Genomic DNA, 25,598 nt, shown 5'->3' with positions numbered 1-25,598 from the left:
CGGGCACTGCTGTGTGAAAGAAAAGCCAAGGACCAAGGATCATCAGCAGTCAGTGATCCTGCTAATTTTGGACATATCCTAGCCTCAAAACTGTAAACCAATAAATTCCCACTGTTTAAGTCAACCCATTGCTATTGCATTTGTTTTAGCAGCTGGAAAACTAAAACAGGGATGGAGGTCAATGGATCATTGTAAGAAGGTGGTCTTGTGTTTTCAGCTATGCCTTTTAAAATAAGGTATCAACTACTTTCTGCTAACCAAAGTTAAGTGTCGTCTGTCACAGGAAAAAATAAAATGAAACCAAAATTGAGAAAGAGAGTACTAATATGTAGTAGCAGCTGGATATCTTCAAATCACCAGTCTTAATGACTCACATCTCAGGATAGTTAAAGACTTTCCAAATGTTATTGCTAAGAATCCCTCCATTCTCCTTGGCCATGCATTATCTTTCTGTCTTTATCTCTGAACAATCATCATGCACCAAGATAATACTACATGCTAATGCCCCTTTTCCAGATGATACATTTTTTTTCCATATGAAATTACCAATCAACCAACTAGAAAGCATGTATTGTTCCTATCATTATTCAAATACTATCCAAGTCACTCACAAAAGAAGTATAAAGCAGTGCTTGTTGATAAAACTGCCTTGTAATTAGACTCTGAACTTCTTTCAAGGAAAGTCCCACAACAGTTTATCACAAAAGAAATTAGAATTCACACGTTCACTTAGAATAAACAATTCAATTACTTTATTGGGCTAAGTCTAGCTAACTTGCTTGGGCAGTTAGGATATCAGAATCATCTAGGGTACTTAAAAAAAATTACTGTCTCTGGTACATACACTGAGTCGTGATGACCAGAGGTTAAGAACCTCCCTTTTAAACAAACTCTGGGATGACATTAAGGCAGACTAAAGTGTGCACCCTGGGCTTTCACCCATGGGACACCTTCATTCTTTTATTAAACATACTTTGCATATTTTGAGATAGAGCTTAAAAGAAACAGACTTGGAATCTACTGAAATTAGAGTCAAAACCCCACTCTAGTGGGCAGGTAATGGTGGCTCAGTGGCAGAGTTTGTACCTGCCATGCCGGGGACCCAGGTTCGATTCCCAGTGCCTGCCCATGTAAAAAAAAAACATTCTAGAATGTAAAGTAACCTTACCTCCCTAAATCTATTTCCTATCTATAAAAATAAAAATAACCATGCCTATTTCACAAATTTGTGTTGTTGACTGGAGGACTAATTAACCCAAGTTAAGCTGCTTAAAGGAGTGCCTGCCACTCTCTTAAACTCAGTGCATAGCCATCAGGAGTCACAAAAGTAGTAGCAGCAGCAGGAACAGGAGTCAGTTTCATCATAGACCTGTGGTAACTTCTAGAACAGACTTCCCCTTGGCTTTTGTGTATCAGCACATACATTCACATACCCAGCCTAAGGAATTCTTTACTAAATTAAGTCATCCTAAAGTGGATTTGATGGAGGCATATCTGAATGGGGTCTGAGTGCCACATTCCCCATAACTAAGACTGGTGCACTGATACGTACATCATTCAGAGAAATATGAGAAGAAAGATTGAATTTCCTCTTTAAAACCCTCCATGCCATTCACCAATTATGTCCTTGTTAATTTGCCCCATATAGTGTATACATGCTACACTCACCCTCTTCAGAGGGACTCAAAATTAAGTGATGTGCATTGATCCATGATCCAGGGGTCCCCACCATCTCACTGTGCTGCTGGTTATTCACGTCCTGATATAACTGATTATGTTCTGTAACCACATACCTTTATTAAATTTTTATGAGTCCTATGCACAGTGCAAGGTTCTGCCCTCCTAAAGTTTGCAAGAAATCAAAGAGAATCTTAGTCAAAGATAAGCTAGTAAGAAGGCAAGAAAAGATGTAAGTCTCCTCCTGATAGTCACTGAGACAAAAGATTGCTGCAATGAGAACACCAAGGCAGGAGAAGCTCACAGTAGACACCTGAAAACACAGCAAGCAAATTTTGCTGAAATCATGGTCATATCTCTAGCACCAGCCAGAGAAGCAAGTGATTACAGAGACTAGGAATCTCCCTCCCCACCCACCCCACACCAGCCACTCCCACCCCCTTTCCCTACCTAGCCACCATTGCTTAGGAGACTGGATGGAGAAGGGAAAAAGAGGGAGAGAATGTTGTCCACACAAGCCAGTCCCAGCAGACATCTTTGGAAGGAACCAGAACCCAGGCAGCAGAGCTCTGGGCTGTTAGACAACACAGACTTTTGAGCCAGTCACAGATTATAAATGACTATCAAGGAAGACAAAATTATCAGAACAGACTGAGAAACCATTCACTGGCAACTTTATATTTTTTAAATTTCTTCCCCTCAGCAAATACACAAGATGTAAGCTGATATGAATTTGAATTACTGGGGAAAAAAATGGTTCCACATAAATACATTATTAGTAAAGATTGTCCAGTCATATCTACTATGTTTGCTTTCTTTTTGTTTTTAATTTTCATTAAAAAAATGAAAAGTTGTGAGAGTATTAGATGAACCACCTGAAATTATCATTTTTATATCAAAAATGGCTAAATATTGGTAATATCATGCTACTAATAACATTTGCAATTTATCTGTATTTTTTTCATTTATGATGAACCCACATTTACCTTTCATTGAAATTCTCTGTTAATATTTTGCCACATTTCCTTTCTCAATACTGATATAGGTAAATGCAGATGACAAATGATATAAAGAGATAAATGATGGGATAGAGATATAGATAGGGTTATGCATATACATCTGGGTATAGATAATGCAGACATTTTGGAAAGCTGTAGACATTGAGAGGCTTTATGCCTACACACTTCAGGGGCATTTCCTAAGAACAAGGACATTATCTTATATAATTACCATATCATTATCAAATTCAGGAAAGTTGACTTTGGTATACTACTGTTATTAATTCATAGACCATATTCAAATTCTGTCATTTGTCCCAATACTGGCCATCCTGTTGACGATCACACATTACATTTGATGGCCATGTCTCTTTAGTTTCCTTTATTCCACAAAGGTCCTCAGCCTTTCTTATTCTAACATTGATATTTTTGAAGAATACAAGCCAGCTGCTTGGTCGATATATTCCTTATCTTGAGTTTCTCTGTTGTTTTCTTATGTATCCCTTCATTTGTGGCAAGATAATGCAGAAGTGATGCTGTGTCCTTCTCACTTATCCCATGGTATTGATTAGTCCCATCCTTGATGCTACTGACTCTGATCATTTTGTTAAGATGGTGTCCTTCCATTTATTCCACTGGGATGGATAACTGGATCCATACCTGGGACGGATACTGAGATAAAGATCACTATTTTTCCCTCTGTAATTAATATGCAATCTCCAGAGAAATAACTACCATTTTTATACAGTTTCATGTTCATTCATTCAACAAATATTCATAAGCATCCACTCTTTCCAGCACCACTAAAGAGGCTAGAGATATCACAGAAAGTAAAACAGTCAAAAATCTCTTCTCCCAGGAATCTCATATATATTCCAGCAGAGCTGGGGAGAGACTGATGATGTACAAATAAATAAGGTATTTGGTATACTAGAAGGCAGCCTCAGGGTGGGGGGAGGTGTTACAGGGCGATGTGTATGCTCCCATTTTATACAGGGGAACCCTGGAAGGCCTTGTTGAGAAGTAGAAAACTGAGCTAAGACTTGAAGGGGTGATGACAAGAGACAAAGGGAATGGGAAAGCTTTCCAGGTAGAAAGCTTAGAAAATGCAAATGAAGTGCATGTTATGAGTAAGGGACAGCAAAGAGCCAGTGTATTTGAAACAAGGGGGAGAATGACAGATTTATCAGGATTGTTTACAGCTGACCAAAATACTACCTAAAATCCTAAACTGAATTGGGGGTAGGAGAAGAGGCAATATATTGGCCAATATAATTCTGTCATCCATAGCAGAGCTTACTAGAGCCACAGCTGGATTTGGGGGCTTAAGGCAGGTCCTCAGGAGATTGTCTCTCTAGCTTCCTTTCTCTGGTATCTTCTCTACAAATGGTAGCTCAAACAGTGTCAAAATTCCAGCCATATTCATTTAGCCAGAGGAAAGCAAGGGCCTTTTCCCAAAAGACTGAGGACGAGTCCTGAGATCTACAATTACTGGTCTTGCTTGGTTCATGTCCTATTCCTGAGTGAGTCCTCATGAGGTCAGTAGGGTCAAGGGGTAGAGGTAAAGGAGCAGGTCTGGATTACAAATCCACTCCAAGAGCCAGAGTACCCCAGGACTCACTGAAATCCAACTCAGAGATGCAGTGAAAAAGTGAGTGAGGGGCTACACTGCAAAGCAAGATTAGGTCCTAATTCTGAAGAAAGGGAAGTGCACTGCACAGTAAAAACAACAGATGTGCACTATTAATGCATGCACATAATTATAGTTTGTTCCCTTAAAAAATAATATTGATCTTGACTTTTAAAGCCCCTAATAAATGACAATTTGAGATTCTTTGCCCATTATATTTTTTCCAAGGACATTAACTTGGATCCTTTTGTTCCCAGAGTTGACATAAGAGGATTTGGAAGAAATAAGCAAAGCAAAGTATTAAGCACACAGCTTCTCAGTGGTTTTTACAAGACAAATATGGAGAAAGCTTTGAAAACATAAAGGCAGTAGGCTTCATATTCATTTACTCTGCTTTCACCCGTACATAAACACCTAATTCTCTGCTGAGATGCCAGGATCTCGACAGCATAAAACTGATAGCCCCTAAAAGTGACAATTTCCCTTTATAATGGCATCATTTTATTAAAGCTATAAGCAACCAAATTCAATCCTCTAAAAACCAACTTACTTGAAAGCCAATGGACATTGCTAAATGAAAAAAAAATTAGAAACGAGGAATCAGTGACAGTTTATTATACCATTGGCCTTAACACTCATGTTAAACAATTCCACAGAAAGGCTAAAAAACTAAATTAAAACATAAATTCTGTTTTTAGCTAAAAGAAGCAAGGGACTGTAGTAATTTCCTAGCCCATTCCAGGTTCTATGTAGTGCTGAATACAATTTGACTATTTCCTAAGAAAAATCTTTTTCTCGTTTTTAATAAATTTGACAAGTAACACCAAATAAAATCCTACTAAAAGTCCTACTCTTGAAAGGAAGCATTCAGAATTGCATATTTATTCAGCTGTAGTCACTCAAATTAGATCTCAGCATCTTACTTTCTAGCTTTTGTTTTTTGGCTCAGGTAAGAAGGGACCAAACACAACAGAGGCTTTTGCTTGCTTCTTCACTTCACACAGTGAGGAAAGCTGAGGATTTGCACTCCAAAGATCTAAAAGAAGCAAGGGACTGTAGTAATTTCCTAGTCCATTCCAGGTTCTATGTAATGCTGTAACCTCTCCAGTGCCTAAATGCAAACTGAGAGAATCAACTGAAATACTGTCACAATTATTAAGAGTTCACCCACACACAAAACACACAAAAACAACTATTTTCTTAGCACATCAGCAAAAGCACTAGGGGAAATAATATAATAAAGATCCCATTTATGATAGCAACGGACTGGTAGATCTTTGTAATAGGATATTCGCAAGAAATATGCCAGTCCTATATCAAAATAAAATTATAGGGCAGGCCACAGTGGCTCAGTGGCAGAGTTCTCACCTGCCATGCAGAGACCCAGGTTCGATTCCTGGTGCCAGCCATGCAAAAAAAAAAATAAAAAATACACAACTTGAGGCAGATATAAGAATGTAAATGAAAATGTAAAAATAAGTGAATGAAAGAACAAACAAACCAATAAGGCATCCATATACATACCCAATGGAAATGTAAATTTGTACAACCTTTCTGAGGGCAAACTGACATTCCATATGGATTCTTAAAAATATATACATACCCTTTAATCCAGAGATCCCATCTGTCAAAATCTATCCCTAAGGAAAGTACTAGAAATGTAAGCAAAGTTCAAGGCTGTTTATCCTAGTGTTATATATAACAGCAAAACAAAAACACAACAAAAAAATCCAAAATTTGAGAATAGGGAAATGGTTAATTAACTATTTCTCATCCCTGTGATGGAACCCTACGCATCTATTAAAATCATAGTTTTCAAGAACATGAACCAGGCTTTACATATTCACAATACTATTAAAACACGATACCACATTGAAAAGGAGCATGCAAATAATAGACATCATGAGAGTATACCTTCCAAACTTCTGAAATCTGCAAGCATCAAGAAAACAAAAAAATTTCTCCCATAAAATATATCAGGTATAAAGAAATACTGTAAAGACCCCTTCATACAATATCTGAGACTGGACAACTCTAAAGAGCACAGGAAAGAGAATCACTTCCTTCTTATTCCAAATAATCCTAGTCCAAATTCTGAAGAACCTCCCTAATTACTCTTTCTACCCAGGAGACTTTCAGCCCAGCCTTTTCTCCTCTCATCTCTTCAGTCAGAACGTACCTCTGTGCATTTCTGATGTACCCTAGGTCTTCAAACTAAACTCATAACCTACTTTGCTTTAAGCTATTAATGCAGAATTTCCAAACTTTGGCCACTTGCTTACTGACTTCACAAAACTTACCAGATTTACATATTATCTTTTAATACACATTTTTTCTATCAGCTCACTTTTTTATAAGACAAGTTGTAGGTTTACAGAACCATCATGCCATAAAATACAAGATTCCCATATACTACCCTATTTTAACACATTGCATTAATGTATTATATCTGTTACAATGGATGAAAGGACATTTTTATAATTATACTATTAACTATAGTCCATGGTTTAATTTAGGATTTACTGTTGTCTTGTGCAGTTGCATGGAATTTAAAAATTTTTATTCTATAACCAACATGTGATCTAACATTTCCTCCACTAACTACATTCAAATATATAATACGTCATTAATTATATTCACAATGATGTGTAACCATCATTACTATTCATTACCAGAACATTTCCATTGTTCTAAATAGGAATTCTGCACATTTGAAGAACCCCTAAATCCCTCATCCCCCAGTAAACCATATTCTAGATTCTGACTCTGGTTTGCTTATTCTAATTATTTCATATCATTGAGATCATACGATATTTATCCTTTTGTGTCTGGTTTATTCCACTTGAACATGACATATTCAGGACATCTTTTGTTACATGTATTAGAACTTCATCCTTTTTATGGCTGAATAATATCCCATTGTATGCATATACCACATTTTATTTACCTACTCCTCAGGTGATGGACATTTGGGTTGCTTCCATATTTTGGCAATTGGGAATAATACCATCATGTAAACTGGTGTACAGGTATCTGTTTGAGTCCCTACCTTCATCTATTTGGGGCATATACCTAGTAGTGGACTTTCCAGTTCCTGTGGTCATTCTATATTTAACTTCCCGAAGAACCGCCAAATCATCTTTCACAGCAGCTACACCATTTTACATTGCCACCAGCAATGATGAGTGTATCCATTTCTCCACATCCTTCCCCACACTTGTAATTTCCTGTTTCTGTTCATAGTAAGCCATTCTAGTGGGTGTGAAATGGTGTCTTATTGTGGTTTTGATTTGCTTTTCCCTGATGGCTAATGATGCTGAGCATTGTCTGATGTGATTTTTGACCATTTGGTTATCTCTCTTAGCGAGCTGTTTATTCAGTCAGGTCTTTTGCCCATTTTTAATTGGGTCGTTTTTATTTTTGTTGTTAAATTGAAGGATCTATTAATATAATCTGAATATTAGACCTTTATCAGATTTGTGGTTTCCAAATATTTTCTTCTATTGTTTAGGTTGTTATTTTACTTCCATGATAAAGCCCCTGGAGTCAAAAAGTTTTTAATTTTGATGAAGTCCCATAAATCTATTTTTTCTTTTGTTGCTTGAGCTTTGTATGTAAAGTCTAAGAAATCATTGCCTGATACAAGGTCCTGAAGATCCATCCCCACATTAACTTCTCGGAGTTTGATAGTTTTGGCTTTCATATTTGGGTCCTTACTCCATTCTGAGTTATTTTGTATAAGGTGAGATAGAGGTAATAGTTCACATTTTAATTAAATAACTTAGTCTCATATCATTCATGAAATTATGGGTTTTATGGTCTAATTATTTTCTTTAGTTTATCTTAAAATAAATACTTATCAAAGAAAAAAGACATCTAACAAACTTTCTCATACAAATACACCATTGCTATCAGTTGCAATAAGAAACATGTGGGAAACACTCACTTAACGGATGTTGATAAGTAATCGGTATAGCTCAGTAGGGTCAATGGGGGAGATAATGCCTTAATCCAAATGAGGATCTCTTAGAGCACCAAATCAAGAATCATGGAAGGTCAACCAGGGAATAATTTGAAGTGGTCAATAATTTATCACTGATTGGAATTTTCAAGTCAATTCTTGCCATAGATCAGTGAATTGCATGCTTCTCTCCAAAATCCAAGAGGCTATTGTTAGGTTCATTTAGGAAATGAAAAGTATATTTGAAACAATACAGATAAACTTTCCTTTAACTCCCCTTTAGGTCAAAGGGGTGGGCAAAAATTTTCTCATAAAGACCCAATAAATATTCATTTTTTTATTTTTGGGACATACAGTATGTCACAACTATTCAACTCTGTTTGTACAAAACTAGCCATGGATGATGTTTAAATGTGTTAAACACAAGTGTGCACTGTGTCCCAATAAAATTGAATTTATGGGCACTACAATGTGAATATGATATCATTTTCACATGGTGAAGCAGTATAAGAATTTGTGGACAAGGAAGAGAAAGATGCCATAGAGGAATTAATTAAATACCAGTTGGAAAAACAAAACAAAACAGCAATTTCTTAAAGAACGTCATATTGATGCCCTGGAAGATAAAATCAATGAAGAGATTCGTCATTTCAGAAAGAGCAGACAAAAAAATACTAATGAAGATGACAACAGTCCAGAGGTATGAAACGGGCCAGAGCCGTCAGCTCTCAGGCAAAGGACTCTGTTTCTGCCTTCAGTGCCGATGACCTGATGAGTATAATTTTGGCAGGACCAATGGCTTCTAACTCTGATGATAGCATCTCAGCCACAGCCAGCAAAGGAAGAGGCTGAGGAAGAGAGCAGAATTCAGCATTGAGGGGAGGGTCTCACAGAAGACAAGGCACTGGTCTGGAGACTTCTACTGGAAGCAAAAGTTCAAAAGCCACTATATCAACATCATCTAGAAACACATCTCTTATAGATGTCTGTAAATCTACAAGACAACAGCCCTCCTGAGTTGTTGCTACTAAGAATTATACAGAAGTGATTGAGGTGGATGAATCAGATGTGAAAGAAGACATTTTCCCCACCACTTCAAAAGCAGATCAAAGGTGGTTGAGCCAATCATTCATCAAATGCATGACCTAGAGCCAAATAGCTAAAGGGGTCGATTTTGAATCAGATAAGAATGATGATGATGATCCTTTTATGAAAATTAATCCTTCAAGAAAGAACAGAAGATAATATATTTAATGGCATTTGGAAATGTTAGAGATTCAGGAGAAATAAAAACATCACAAATGAGGAGTTTATGGTTGAATACTTTTCTTAGGAGTGGAATTATTTTTTTTGAAAAAAATATTTTTATCATATCCCTTTTTTTTGATAAACAAGTTTATTTGTGAATTTAGTCAACACACATAATTGACCTATAAACTTCAATAGAAGACGATAAATTTTAAAACCACTTTGAAGGCCATCTCTATAAAAGTGATTTTCCCAGGACAGTATACTAGATGTAACCTAATATGACATTTAAATTTGCAAAAGTTCAATCAGCTGGAGCTGTGTGCCCTTCTCCCAAGTTTACTCAAAGGGTTACTATATTACAAACTCCACAAAGAAAAGAACTTCAGTATTGTTTTCTCCTGGTAGAGGAAAAAAAACAACCTAGTTATGAGACCAGCCACAACACAATGAAAAGCTGCACTACTTAGTTTAGATTATTAGTAACAGATGATGCTGGTGTGAAAAACATGTATATTCTAGAGCCCTTATAAATAATATCCCCCCATTAGTGTCTGCATTATCAGCTAGAGGGTTAGTTAACATGTGGCAGAATGAGGACTTATTCAAGGTATAATGCGGCATTGCATTTTCTACTTAGGAGAAAACCAACTGGACTCTAAAATTACACACACCTTAATGACAAGACTCCCCACCACATGTGAATGCAAAACATTTAATTTAAAAATGCTGACACTACAATATATAAAATAGCTATTATAAATGCACATAGTGTATTCTATAGCTGCCAGGTTTACTTTTTTTTTTTTTAAAGGAAGCTGTAAGTTACACTGTGGTTAAGACTTATCTTCACCCTTGAAAAAGCCCACATTCTATCACAGTAATGTATGCTCAGACTTAACAGCCCCAATTGTTAAACACTTGGATCAAGTCATAACCAGTTTTATTGCAGAAGGACCCTGTACACATTTATCAATTCTAGTACCTTAATAGCGACCCAACAAGTCATTAACATACAGAAACATGCATCATTAGAAGCAAGAAACATCACCCACCCCTTCTACATATTAGCAACCTGTCATTTCTGAGCAACAGCGCTCACATCACTGAGGTCTGTGGACAGTCACTGCGCATTCATCCTAAGTGAAAGATGGCATGGCTGAAGTACAAATGCAACATATTATACACAATTTCTTGCAAAAAAGTCACAAGTTAAACCAAAGTGTTTTACAGAATAATACAAAACACCATAAAAACTGCCTTCTCTTAAGCTCTCTCTCCCCGTATCTGGCGAGCCAACTGGATGTCTTTGGGCATGATGGTGACTCTCTTGGCGTGGATGGTACACAGACTGGTGTCTTCAAATAAACCCACCAGGTACACTTCATTAGCCTCCTCAAGTGCACCAATGGTCATGCCCTGAAGCCTCAAGTCAGTTCTGAAATCCTGGACACTCTCCCTCACCAACCTCTGGAAAGGCAGCTTCCAGATCAGAAGTTCAGTCAACTTCTGGCAGCGATGTATCTCTTGACACCCCACAGTTCAGGTCTGTGAGGATGGGGCTTTTTCACCCTGCCAGTAGAGGGGGCTCTTTTCTGGGAGGCCTCGGTGGCCAGCTGTTTGCAGGGGGCTTTCTCACCGCTGGATTTATGAGTAATCTGCTTGGTTTGGACCATTTTCCTCTATCCAAAGCCGAAGTCTTATGCCACTTCTTTGACCAATGTGCCGCTTCAGCTAATTCCAACTAAGAGCTGCAGCCAACAAGCAAAGACACCCCAAGGATCGACCAAACTGCTCTGTGCCCAGAGAATTCCTTTTTAAAGGATTACTGCTAACTGAAATAGCTGAAAGAGGCTTGCTTAACAGAGAAATGATGTTTAAGAATTTATATTTTTGAATATCACTTCCTGAACATGACTCCATTACTTAAGAAACATCACAGCTCAAGGGCATATATAAATAGTATTGGTGTTCTAATTTGAAAGCTTCTGGAATGTGATATACCAGAAATGGAATGGCTTTTAAAAAGGGGAATTTAATAAATTACAAGTTTATAGTTCTAAGACTGTGAAAATGTCCAAATTAAAGTAAGTCTATAGAAATGTCCAATCTAAGGCATCCAGGGAAAGATACCTTGATTCAAGAAGGCCAATGACATTCGGGGTTGCTCTCCCAACTGGAAAGGCACTTGGAGAACAAGGCAACATCTGCAACCTTTCTCTCCAGACTTTTTCTTTCATAACGCTCCCCTGGGGGCATTTTCCTTCTTCATTTCCAGAGGTCTCTGGCTGCATGGGCTCAGCTGGCACTCGTGGCTCTAAAGCTTTTTCCAAAATGCTCCCTCCTTTAAAGGATTCCAGTAAACTAATCATGACCCACCTGGAATGGGTAGAGTCACATCTCCCTCTAATCAGAGGTTAATAGCCACAATTGGGTGCACCGCATCTCCATGGAGATAACCTAATTAAATTTCCAACCTGCAGTGCTGAAAAGGGATTAAAAGAAATGGCTGCCTCTACAAGATGGATAAGGATTAAAACATGGCTTTTTAGGGTACCTAATCCTTTCAAACTGGCACAATTGGTTCCTCTTATTTTTCATCTGTTGTTATTAACTAGGGATGCACTATAAAATTTAGAATGTTATTTTCCTGATATTAATATTAATGTATGTCTTGCTAATGTAGAGCTCTGCTTAAATATCATTCTTCGGTAAGGACAAAAATAATCTAACATTGTTAAAAACATACTCTTCTTCTTCTGATTTATTTTCAACCATTCAAAAGTATAAAGAACATTCCTAGCTCAAGAGGCATAACAAAACAGGTGCGGTCTTAGATTTGGCTCATGGGCCATAGCTTGGAGAGCCTTGCTTTAGATCATCAGAGACAGCAATTTGTATGCTGCCATATAAATTAATGGAAGACCAAGGTCCAAGAGTTTACAATAATTTTACCTGATGATTTCCTTGCACATACAGAAAAATTATTTATCAGGGCAATAAAAGTATGAATCTTATACAAAAATGAATTTTAAGAAGTTTTAAGAACCAAAATTGGTTGTCATTTGATTACAAATACATAACTACTACCAAGTCCATTGTAAGACTAACCTAAGGGAGTATACATTCATAATATAACTTTAACTTTCCCACTTCTTCCCATTAAAGGCCTGTTTTTATTTTATGAGGGTATTTATACATCATCATCTAGAGAACAAAGCAATTCATTCAGTTCATGTAACCCTTATTCATGTAATAAGGGTTCATGTAATCCCTCTAAGGGAATTGTGACTGAGTTCAAAGATAAGAGAAAAGAAATCAAAGTCCCTGACTGGTGGTTTGGGAGAGCACATGCAATAGAACACAGGGAGAGTATGAGAAATTATGAGAGCCTACAACAGCCCAAGCCAGAAAACCTGAGGTCTCAGTCCCTGCCTTAATAATAATTCAGAAAGCAAGTCATTTAACTTTGTGGAGCCACAGTTCTTTATATGTAAAACTGGGATCGCTTAACGCCCAGAACTTTTAAGAGAATCAAAGGGAAAAATGTCAGTGCAAGCCCTCTGTAAACTGAGGAGAACACAAATGTTAATTCAATCTAATAGAGAAATTCATTAGAATCAGAGACAGAAACAAACTGAACATTCTCATTAAGGAACATAACCCGAAATCTCATTTTGAAGAATATGGTGATCATTTCATACTATGTTTCCAAAAACAGCAAAACAATTCACTCCAAGCTTTGTATTGATTTGTGTTGCTATGTGGAGCTCACCGGAAAAAATGAGAGAATAACACGTAAATTGAATCATGGCGTTTTCATAAATATTATTCTTAATCTTGTAGTTGAAGCTCAAGTCGCATGAGTTCAAACCTGAAATCAGGGGTTAGAAAACTTCAGCTGTCTCCAAACTAATATCAATGTAAACAGAGTGAAGCCCTTAGTCAGTGCTGTGTGTGTATTTAAGGTGCCTCAAAGAACAATTGCTCCATTTTTCCTTCTCTTGGGAAATGAGAAGTATCCATCATTAACTTTCCAGCCAACATGAGCTTTGCAATCATACTGTAGGGCTAATCCAAAGTGTTAGAATGCACAGCCAGTCTCTTGTAAGTCACAGCAGGTCTGAGGTCAGGTTAAATGGCTTTAATTAAGAATAATAATAAAAAAGAAAGATTATTTGACACATAGGCCATTACTTTTCTTCAAACCCGATGTGGGCATACTGGAGAAAAGTCATTGCATATTCATCAAAAAGAAGCAAGTATGATGCCTCAGAAAGGATTATTAATTAAAGAGAAGAAAACTAATTAAGCAGAAAAAAAAATGTGTTACATAAGATACATTTACTTTTATCCACTCATGTTATTATTTTATCTTTTGAAGCAACTGATTTAATAATACTTGGGAAATTTCAGCTTACTGCTAGCTAAATGACAATTGGTATTGCTCATTTGTAACATGAGATGTATGTGAATAGATTCATAATCTCCCAATAAAGACAGTTTATTAAACCTTTCAAAAATAATGTACTTTTAGAGAAAAGCTTGCTACAGTCCAAAAGACAATGAATCCAGAATTAGAAGACTTGAGTATCAATCTTATATGTCATTTTTTAGAGGTACAAATCAGGAAACTCACGGTGGTGACATTAAAGTCAGACGAGCCTAAGGCTGAATTCTACTCTGCTGCTTACTTATGAGTGATCTATAGCAAACTGCTTAAAGTTTATGAACTTCAGTCTCCTCATTTAGGAAACAAAAATATCGATGTCTACTTCTCTGGGCTATTCTGATGAGTAAATAGGATATTGCATGTAAAGTATTTAGCAAGGGCCTGACCCATAAAGACTTCTTAACAAGTGGTAACTATTATCTTTATCATTATTATGACTGTTTTGATTAATATCATTTTCATTCTGCTCAGCTTCTGAGTTTTAGCTTCCAGCTACCTCACCAATAGCTTATCATAAACATGCAAGCTAAAGACTGAAAAGATGTTTTGTTTTGTATGCTGCATGGCAGGGTTCACATTTCATTATTTTCCATGTGAGAATCCCATTATTGCAGCACTGTTTGTTGAATTTTTTTGTTTGTTTTTCTTGTTGGTTTGCTCTGGGAAGCGGATGGGCCATGAATCAAACTTAGGTCTCCCACATGGCCGACAAAAATTCTACCACTGAACTACCCTTTACTCCCTGAAAAGATGCTTTTTAAATTATAAGCAACCATACGAATACAATATTGATTGTAAATTATTTATCAAGCTTCAGGTCAACTTAGTACCATAATTTTTACGTATTTTCAGATAATTCACTGGATATGCCATTAGATTTTTTCACGATAACCATTACACCTATAGCATGATAAGGTACTGGCCAATTACCCCAGAAAAAAAAAATCTGTAATAACTTGAAATAATCTAAAAGACGAGCTGAAACATGTGAATCCAAGTGTTCTCAAAGTATGTTCCAGCCACTACTGAAAGACTCCAGGTTAGCTTTCATACTATTGACGATTAACAGACAAAGCTACACTTACTTAGAGTGAATTAATCACTTATACATGATTCACAGGATCCTAAAAAGCATGAAGAGTATTGTTCTAATCAAATAATTTACTTTTCACTGTACTTAATACATTTTATGCTCATTTTAGATAGAAATTGGGAATAAACTCTGAATGCAAATAATAGCCTTGGAGGAATCCAGAGCAGGAGATCCAAATTCCAATACCCACGAGATCAGGCAGGCAACATCACTGAGTACAGGGGAGTGGGTATGTCTATATAAACCAGAGCACCGGCCTTCCAAAGAGGACAGCCAGGACTGAGCATGTGCAGACAGCCATCTGATGACAGCCACGACTGAGCATGTACAGACAGCTCAGATGACAGCCATGATTGAACATATACAGACAGCCACCAAAGAGGGCAGCCATGACTGAGCACATGCAGACAACCATCAGCTAACAGCCACAACTGAGCACGTGCGGGCAAGCATCAGATGACATTCAGGACTAAGCACATGCGGACAGCCAAATGATGACAGCCATGACTGAACATGTGCAGACAGCCACCAGATGACATCATGACTGAGCATGTGCAGACAGCCACCAGATGCTCAGACACCATGACTGAGCATGTGCAGACAGCCACCAGATGACACCATGACTGAGCATGTGCAGACAGCCACATTGAAGGTGTGCTGATGGTCACCATGTACAGATGTAGTCCGTGCACTGTCATTGGGGATATCTCACCATAAACCATAAATATATAAAATCTTGTATAATTCTCCTGAGTTTTAAATGGTAGAAACTGATTTCAAAAGACTGTTCAGTCCAAAACAATTTATGTCCAAAGGCTAGAGTCAGCAACTAGATGCTTGTTTGCTAATGCAACCCTAGTGTACAGATGTCCACTCTCTTTCAAAATACAGTGCATCACACTTCCAGTTGTCCAAGATGGCCATGTAAGACAATCCAGGGTGACCTGCTCCCACAGAATCTTTGAAAAACTAGTAAAAACTGACAGAGCCATCTTCTTCAATACTCCAGAAAACAGTTAAAAGGCTGGAATAAGTACACAAGTACCAAATCAAGAAAATGCAGCTTTCAAAACTGTAGAAGCTTATGATGCCCTTGCTGATACCTCCTCCAACCCCTCCCTAGAATAGTTCTTATTGTAGATCCCTGGCCCTATTCCAGAGGGAGCAGTGCATTTCCTATGTTCATCCTGGGGTGCCTCTATGTCAATGTGATCTATCAGGTGGCAGCACAAAACACTGAACCGGGAAACTCCTCTCAAGCTTGCCCTCACAGAACTTACTAGCCCAGAACTTGCCCTATAGGCAAAAACATTTTACATATAGCTAAAGTATTATAAGAAACAACTAGTAGTAGCTGCCTACTGCAAAGATTACAGGCTTCAAATCATAAAGTAGACTACCTAAGAAGAGGAGAAAAATCTATTACAGAGGAAGAAAATGAGCTTTTTAAAATTCAGGAAACAGAGGAATTTCTAAGGCCATCAGCAAGCACAAACCCAGGACAAGACACAGGTTCATAAAGACAGAGAGGACCCTGCATTCCACATTCAAATAGGGTTGACTTCCTGAAAAGAGGACAAAACTCTGAAGGAGAGGACCAGGCAATGCAGAGCCAATTTCAAAGACTGTAAAAAGTATTTTTGTCATTGGATTGTTGGTTTTTGTTAGCTCTGGGCACTCAAGGAAATCTCTGCCATATCACTAGCTGGATATAAACTTAAAAAACAGACAGCTCAGGGATGAAATGCCACAGTCCAGACCGGATGTTGGACATCCTGGACAAAGACTTAAAAAAGATATGCTCCACAATTTGCTCCAGGAGATAAAGGAAAACACAGAGAAAGAGCAAAAGGATATCAGGAAAACAATGAATGAACAAAGTGAGACTCTTGATAAAGAGATGGACATTTTTCAAAGAAACCAAACAGCAATACTGGCATTGAAGACCAAAGTAAATGAAATGAGAACCCTAAGAGGGTTTCAAACACATAATGGAGCCAAGAAAAGTAAGAATAAGATCTCAAAGACATGACAATTGAAATGATTCAGACTGAGGTGCATAGAGAAAAAAGAATTAGAAAAAGAAAACAATGCCTGAGAGATCTGTGGGACACCAAATGTACCAACATACATATCATGAGAGTCCCAGAATGGGAGGAAAATAAGGAAAGAGGGAAGGAAGGGAGAAAGATATAAATGTGCACATTCAAGAAGCCCAATGAACCCGAAGTGAATAAACTCAAAGAGAACCATACCTAAACAATAGTAAACTGTTGAGTTCTCAGGACAAAATGAATGTTCTGAAAGCTGCAAGAAAAAAGCAATGTGTCATGGACTGGGAGTTACAATAAGATTATGTGCTGATTTCTCAGTAGAAACCTTAGAGGCAAAAAGGCAATGGGATGAAATATTTAAAGTGCTGAAAGAAAACAATTGCCAGCCAAGAATTTTATAACCAGTGATATAAACTTCAAAACTGAGGAGATTAAGGCATTCTCATATAAATAAAAGCTGAGGGAAGTCATCACCACTAGACCTGCACTACAGCTAATGCTAAAAGGAGCCCTTCAGACTGAAAAGAAAGGATATAGTAGACTGAAGTAGCAGAAGAAATAAAGATGACTGAAAAAGATAGCCATATGGGTAATTATAAATACCAGTACTATTGTTTTGGATTTTTTAGTATGAAGCTCCACTTTTTATTTCTTACAGATTCTAAAATGCAAATGCATAAAAAGTAATGAAACATCTATGGTTTCAGACATACAAGTATAATGATATAATTTGTAACAAGTATAAAATAAAGGTGGAGGGTGGAAAATATGTACAGAAAGAAAGAAGGGATTCAAATGGTACAATAAAAAATAAATAAATAAATATGAAAGTAAGCATTTACTGGAGAACTGAGGACAAAAGGGTATCAGAATTAAAAGACCAAATAGCAAACTGTCAGAAGAATGTACTACACTGTCAGTAGTTACTTTAAATATAAATGAGTTACATTCTTCAGTCACAAGGCAGAGATTAGTAGAAAGAATTAAAAAAGCATGACCCCAACTATATGCTGTTTGCAAGGGGCCCACCTTATTTATATCCAAAACACAAACAGTTTGCAAGTGAAAGAATGGAAAAAATATCCTATGCAAATAGTAACTAAAAGAAATCTGGGGTAACTATACTCATATAAGATATAACAGATGTTAAATAAAAACTGTTACATAGGACAAAAAAGATCACTTTATGATCTTTTTTGTTGAATATGTCAATTCAACAAATACATAACAATTATAAATACATATGTACCTAATGGCAGAGCCTCAAAATATATGTAGCCTATATTGACAGATTTGAAGGGAGAAATAGGTGGTTCTACATTAATAGAAGGAGACCTCTGTGCATCATTTTCAATAATGAATAAAACATCCAGACAGTTCAATAATGAAACAGACGATTTGAATGATACTATAAGCCAACTAGACCTAACCTACACACAGAATATTTCACTCAACAGCAACACAATACTCTAGTGCACATGTATCATTTTTCTGGACAGACTGTATGTTAGGTCACAAAACAAGTCTCAACAATTTTAAAAGTACTGAAATCACATAATGTATCATCTCTAACACAACTGAATGAAACTAGAAATCAATAACAGAAGGAAAACTAGAAAATTCACATACATGTGAAAATTAAACAACAAACCCTTAAACAACCAATGGCTCAAAGAAGAAATCACAAGGGAAATAAGAAAAGGTTTTGAAGAAAATGAAAATGAAAATAATCCAAAAAATTATGGGATGATGCCCAGTGCCTGCTCATGTAAAAAAAAAAAAAAAAATTATGGGATGCAATAAAGTAAGTGTGGGGAAGGATAGGGATATGTATGGTTCTAAATGCTTACATTAAAAAAGAAGAAAAATCTCAAACCAGAGACCTGTTTTCACAACTGAAGGATGTAGACAAAGAAGAGCAAACTAAACCCAAAGCAAGCAGAAAGAAGGAAATGAAAAAGATTAGAGTGGAAATAAATGAAACAGAGAATAACCAAAAAAAGAGAAAGAATCAACATAACCAAAAGTTGTTACTTTGAAAAGATAAACTTAACAAAGCTTTAGCTAACTGACAAAAAAAGAGAGAGAAGTAGGATGTAAATAACTGAAATAATTTATGAATTTGGGGGAATACAGAAATAAAAATGAATATAAGAGGATATTATGAACAGCCATATATCAACAAATTATATAACTGAGATGAAATTGACAAATTCCTGGAAACATGCAAACTACCTACATTGACTCAAGAATAAATAGATCTTAAAGGACAAATAACATGTAAAGAGATTGAATCAGCAATCAAAACCTCCCAACAAACAAATGCCCAGAACCAGATGGCATCACTGGTGACTTCTATCAAACATTCCTAGCAAATTTAATAACAAATTATTTCAAATAATTGAAGAAGAGAGAACATTCCATAACTGATTCTACAAGGCCAACATAAACCTAACATGAAAGTCAGATAAAGAGAGCAGAAGAAAAAGAAATTACAGACCAACATTTCTCATTACCACACATGCAAAAATCCTTAACAAAAACATAGTAAACTGAATCCAACAGCATATTTAAAAGAATACTACACCATAATCAAGTGTAATTTACCCCAGCAATATGAGGATGATTCAACATACAAAAATCAATTAAGGTATACACCACATTAACAGAAAAAAAAAGAAAAAAACATAAAATCTTCTCACATGATGCAGAAAAGCCATTTGACAAAATCTAGCACTGCTTCATGATAAAAACACTTAAAACATTGGGAATAAAAGGAAACTTCAACACAACAAAAGGTATATATGAAAAACCCACAGCTGACATCATTCTCAATGGTTAAAGACTGAAAGCTTTCCCCCTAAGATAAGGTACAAGACAAGAATGCCCAGTGTCACCGCTGTTACTCAACATTTAAATGGAAGTTCTAGCCAGAGCAATTAGGGAACAAACAGAAATAAAAGACATCCAAATTGGAAAAGAAGAAATAAAACATAATGTCTTTGTAGATGACATGATCCCATATATACAAAATCCTGAATAATTCACAAAAAAGCTACCAGAGCTAATAAACAAATTCAGCAGAGTGGCAGGGCCCAAGGTCATCATACAAAAGTCAGTAGAGGGTGGGCCATGGTGGCTCAGCAGGCAAGAACGATTGCCTGCCATGCCAGAGGACCCAGGTTCGATTCCTGGTGCCTGCCCATGTAAAAAAAAAAAAAAAGTCAGTAGTGTTTCTATACACTAGTCATGAACAATCTGAAGACAAAATTAAGATAAAATTCCATTTACAATAGCAACTAACAGAGTCAAAGATCTAGGAATAAATTTAACCAAGGAGGTAAAAGACTTATACAAAGTAAACTACAAAACAATGCTAAAGGAAACCAAAGATGACCTTAAATAAATGGAAGGGCATTCTGTGTTCATGGTTTGGAAGACTAAATATTACTAGGATGTCAATTCTACTCAATCCCTATCAATATTTCAATAAAGCCAATCATCAAATTTATATGTTTGAGTAAGGGGCCTCAAATACCCAGATGGTCATAAAAAAGAAGGACAAAGTGAGAGGATTAACTCTTCAATTTTAAAACTCATTACAAAGCTATGGTAATGAAAACTGCATGGTAGTGGCACAAGGACAGACATTGAGATGAATAGAATTGAATGAGAATTCAGAAATAAACCCTCATATCTATGGCAAACTGATTTTTGACAAGGGTACAATGACCGTTCCATTTGAAAAGATTAGTCTCTTCAACAAATGGTGCTGAGAACACTGGATGTCCATATGCAAAAGAAAGAAGGTGGACCCCTACTTCACACCATATTAAAAAATCAACCCAAAACGGATCAAAGACCTAAATATAAGAACCAAAACTCCTAAAAGAAAACTTAGGGAAGCATCTTCAGGACCTTGTGGTAAAAACTACTTTCTTAGACTTTACATGAAATGCACAAATAACAAAACGAAAAATAGATATATAGGATTTCATTAAAATAAAAATGTACATCAAAGGGGCCACGGCGGCTCAGCAGGCAAGAATGCTTGCCTGCCATGCCAGGGGACCCGGGTTCAATTTCCAGTGCCTGCCCATGTAAAAAAGAAAAAAAAATGTATATCAAAGGACTTCATGATAAAAGTAAAAAGACAAGCTGCAGAATGGTAGAAAATATCTGGAAACCACCTATCCGATAAGGGTTTAATATCCGAAATACAATAAAGAAATCTAACAACTCAACAACAAAAAGACATGCAACCCAATTTTAAAATGGGCAAAAGACCTGAACAGACATTTCTCCAAATAAGATATACGAATGACCAACAAGCACTGGAAAAGATGCTCAGCATCATTAGTCATTTGGGATATGCAAATCAAAACCACAATGAGCCACCACCATTTCTGGTGGGAATGCAAAATAGTATATAGCCGCTGTGAAAAACATTTTGGCAGCTCCTTGGAACATTAAGTATAGAATTACCATCTGGCCAGCAATTCCACTTCTAGGTATATACCCCAAAGAACTGAAAACAGAGACTTAAAGAGATACTTGCTCACAAATGTTCATAGTGGCATTACTCACAATTGCCAAAAGATTGAAGCAACTCAATGTCCATCAACAGAGGAATGGATGGTCCCAGGGACTCAAAGCATAGATGTAGCTCACCAGAACCCTCTACCATCAGGGGCCCACAGTATCTCCAACTTGCATGGAGGTGGTTTCCAATCTTTCAACTTCTTTTCTAAAACAACGTATAAAAAGCTGGTAAATGTGGCCTGTCAGCATGCTCTAACCCCCACACAGGTGCACAATTAATCTATGACACCACCATAAATGAGCTCCAACAACCCATGCTAGGAATACAGCTAAGCCCAGGGTTACGATGACATCATTACAGTTTAATTCTTCAACATTCAAAAGGCTTGGCATTATACAATGCATGGCCCATAGGAATGTGTCTTCGAGGAACAGACCGTGTTGACATAAATTAGTAATACCAGTATGTAAACCATTCAAGCCATATCATGCCAAAGGACATAAAATCAAAAACTTCATGTGTGATGCCCACTGTACTGCCAGAAAACTGTCACTCACAAGGGAAAAGGTACCTTCAGTAAAGAAACCTAACACAAAGTGCCCTACAATAACCAGCTTGATGGAGACATTCTCCGAGAAATCACCCCATTTTAGCAGCCACAGAAAGCATGACGTATCTTTTTATAGTTTCACTTTTTGGGCAAGACATAACTTAAGACCATGTTTGCAGTGGAGAGAAGGAGATTAACTACCAGATGCAGCTTGGAAGGGAAACAGGAAAGATATCTACAGCTCTCTCCTTTTACACTCAGTGACCATTTTTATAGCCGTATAGAGACACTTTTAGAGACTTCACTTCTTTCTGCTCATGAAGAGTAACCTGAAACAAACGACTTGGGTTTGTTTCCCACCTCCCCTAGCAGGAGTAATTTCTTTAAAACACTACTCTCTTGGAAATTCAAAATTCAGCTAAGCTTTTCTGTGGCTGCTCTGTTTTCCAGGAAAAGTTTTCATGGGCCATGAACTAAGGTAGCAGCACATGACAGCACAAATGAGATCTAAAAGAGAAAGGCTCTTGTCACACGCCTTTTCTCTGCAGGTTAACTATTCAGAGTCTCCTAAACTGTACCCCAAATACAACTATTTATTACCCAGAGCACAACTAGCATAAACCATACTTTTGCATTCAATATAAAAAGGTACCCCTTACCTTTTGGAAGGTGGAATTGCAAAAACAGACTTCCACTCTGGGCTGATGAATCATAAAAGCAAGACTTAATGGGAAGTAGTTGGAAGGGAGACCCAACCTGCCCACTCTGCTGGTAACTCGGGCAGTCCACAAACTATGCAACTGTTCTGGCATGCACTCTTCTCACCACCACCATCACTGCCACCCAAGTCCAAGCCTCAAGACTCTTTCACCCAGACTACAGCAGTATTCTCCTTGCTATATCTTGCAACCTCAAAGAATGCATCACACAACAGGCAGAGTGAGTCACTAAAATTTTAAGTCAAATCATGTCACTCCCATGCTCAGAATCCTCCTAAGACTTTCAGGATCACTCAAACTAAAACTCTGATCAAAGTGTGGTCCAAGAAACTGTCTCAGTGCTATCACCCAGGGGCCTATTAGAATGCAATTAGCAATGCAGAATCTCATGTTGCACCTGAGACCCACTGAATCAGAATCTGCATTTCAACAAAATGATGCCTGTGCACATGTTTGAGAAGCACTGGTCTACAAATACAAGAACCAGCCCCTAGCCTCTCTCCAACCTCATGTCCTCTCACCCTCCCTCACCTCCAACCACACTGTACTCACTGCTCTTCAAATATGTCAAACATAATGCTTCCTCAAGTCATCTGCTCCTACTTTTTCCCTCTGACAAGGATGCTGGTCCCTCCAGATATTCTGCTTCTCTCACCTCTTTCAGATCCCTGCTGGTTCCCATCTTCTTATCAAGTCCTTCCCTGATCTTCCCCATGCTCACTTGCCAATCTCCAGGGTTCTCTAGGTTCTTAGACCATGCTTTACTTTTGTCATGACATTTATTACTATCTGATATTGTATTACAATGCATTGTGTTTTCTATGATATTATATATCATACTTATTATATTATTACATTTCAGCATATTGCATTACATTATATATTTAAGTATTGTTGTTCTCCCTCACAAATATAAGCTCCATGACAACAAGGACCTTGTCTTTTCTTTTTTTCACTGCTATATCCCCAAGGCCCAGCATAAAGTAATTATTCAATAAATATTTGATGAATGAAACTAGTGCTTTAATGAACAGTGGCTTAGAGAAGTACGCAAGTTGGTGTTTACAGACCTTGAAAAGATAATTTAGGCAGTTCTGACTTCTGAAAAAAAATTAGCCTATTTAACAAGAAATCTGGTCAAACCTCTGGTACAAGGAGACAGATCTGAAAAAGACCAAGTAGCCCTTGTTAGATTTCAGCATGATCAGAAGCTATCAAACAGTTCAACCACAGGAAATACAAGTTTTTAATTCTAGTTAATACCAGGTACTTCTGCAATACTCACTCATTGCTGGCAGGAATGCAAAATGGTATAATCACTTTGGAGACAAATTGACAGGTTCTTACAATGCTAATATAGTCTTACCATACAATGTACTCCTAGGCATCTATCCAACTGATTATAAAACTTATGTCCTCACAAAATCCTATATGCACTTCTGTGCTGGTTTGAAAGGATGTATGTCCCCTAGAAAAGCCATGTTTTAATCTAAATCCCACTTCGTAAAGGCAGAATAATCCCTATTCAATACTGTATGTTTGAATCTGTAATTAGATAGATCGTCTCCCTGGAGATAGAACCCAATCAAGAGTGGTTGTTAAGATTGGGGGAAATGTGTCTTCACCCATTTGGATGGGTCTTGATTAGGTTCTGAAGTCCTATAAAAGAGGAAACATTTTGGAGAATGAAGGAGATTGGGAGAGAGCAGAGAATGCTGCAGCACCATGAAGCAGAGAGTCCATGAGCCAGGAACCTTTGGAGATGAAGAAGGAAAACACCTCCCGGGGAGCTTCATGAAGCCAGAAGCCAGAAGCCAGGAGAGAAAGCTAGTAGAAGATGCCATGTTTGTCATGTACCCTTCCAGGTGAAAGAGAAGCCCTGACTGTGTTTGCCATGTGCCTTCTCACTTGAGAGAGAAACCCTGAACTTCATCGGCCTTCTTGAACCAAGGAATCTCTCCCTGGATGGATGCCTTGAATGGACATTTCTATAGACTTGTTTTATTTGGGACATTTTCTCGACCTTAGAATTGTAAACTAGCAACTTATTAAACTCCCCTTGTTAAAAGCCATTCCATTTCTGGTATATTGCATTCCAGCAGCTAGCAAACTAGAACAGCTTCATAATCACTAAAACCTAGAAGCAACCAAGATGTCCTTCAATAACGACTGGGTAAACAAACTGGGGTACATCCACACTATAGAATACTGTTCAGAGATCAAAAGGAACATGTTATTAATCTACACAACTACATGGGCAAATCCTAAATGCATACTCCTAATCGAAAAAAGCCCATTTTGAGAAGATTTCATGCACATAACATTGTGTAAAAGGTAAAACTATTGACAGAAAACCAATCAGTTTTTGCCACGGATTCTGGATGAAGAGGGGAGGGAGTTGAACAAGTGAAGGACACAAAGTTTTTTAGGGCTGTGAAACTATTCTGTATGACACAGTAATGGTGGACACATGACATTACAACATTTGTCCAAACCCATAGAATTTTAGGGCACAAAGAATGAATCTTAATGCATGTAAATTAAGGGAAAAATATAATCAGGAGGGTGGGTATCCCAGGATGGAATGCAGATTGTGAGAAAAAGAATCCAATTCTCTTACAAATATATGAAACAAACTCACTGAAGGTGGTGGGGATAAAAGAAGTACTCAC

At 37.2% G+C, this 25,598-nt stretch overlaps 1 long non-coding RNA gene and 1 pseudogene across 1 annotated transcript in view; both read right to left on the bottom strand.

Moving 5' to 3' along the window:
* LOC143677589 (uncharacterized) overlaps positions 1-25,598 on the bottom strand; it is a 139,447-nt gene that overhangs the window by 18,068 nt on the left and 95,781 nt on the right. The window lies entirely within an intron of this gene.
* LOC143676283 (histone H3.3A-like) lies at positions 10,781-11,190 on the bottom strand (annotated as a pseudogene).

Source organism: Tamandua tetradactyla, chromosome 3 (genome assembly GCF_023851605.1).
Source record: "Tamandua tetradactyla isolate mTamTet1 chromosome 3, mTamTet1.pri, whole genome shotgun sequence".
Classification (NCBI taxonomy): domain Eukaryota; kingdom Metazoa; phylum Chordata; class Mammalia; order Pilosa; family Myrmecophagidae; genus Tamandua; species Tamandua tetradactyla.
This window is presented reverse-complemented; position numbering and strand designations above follow the sequence as displayed.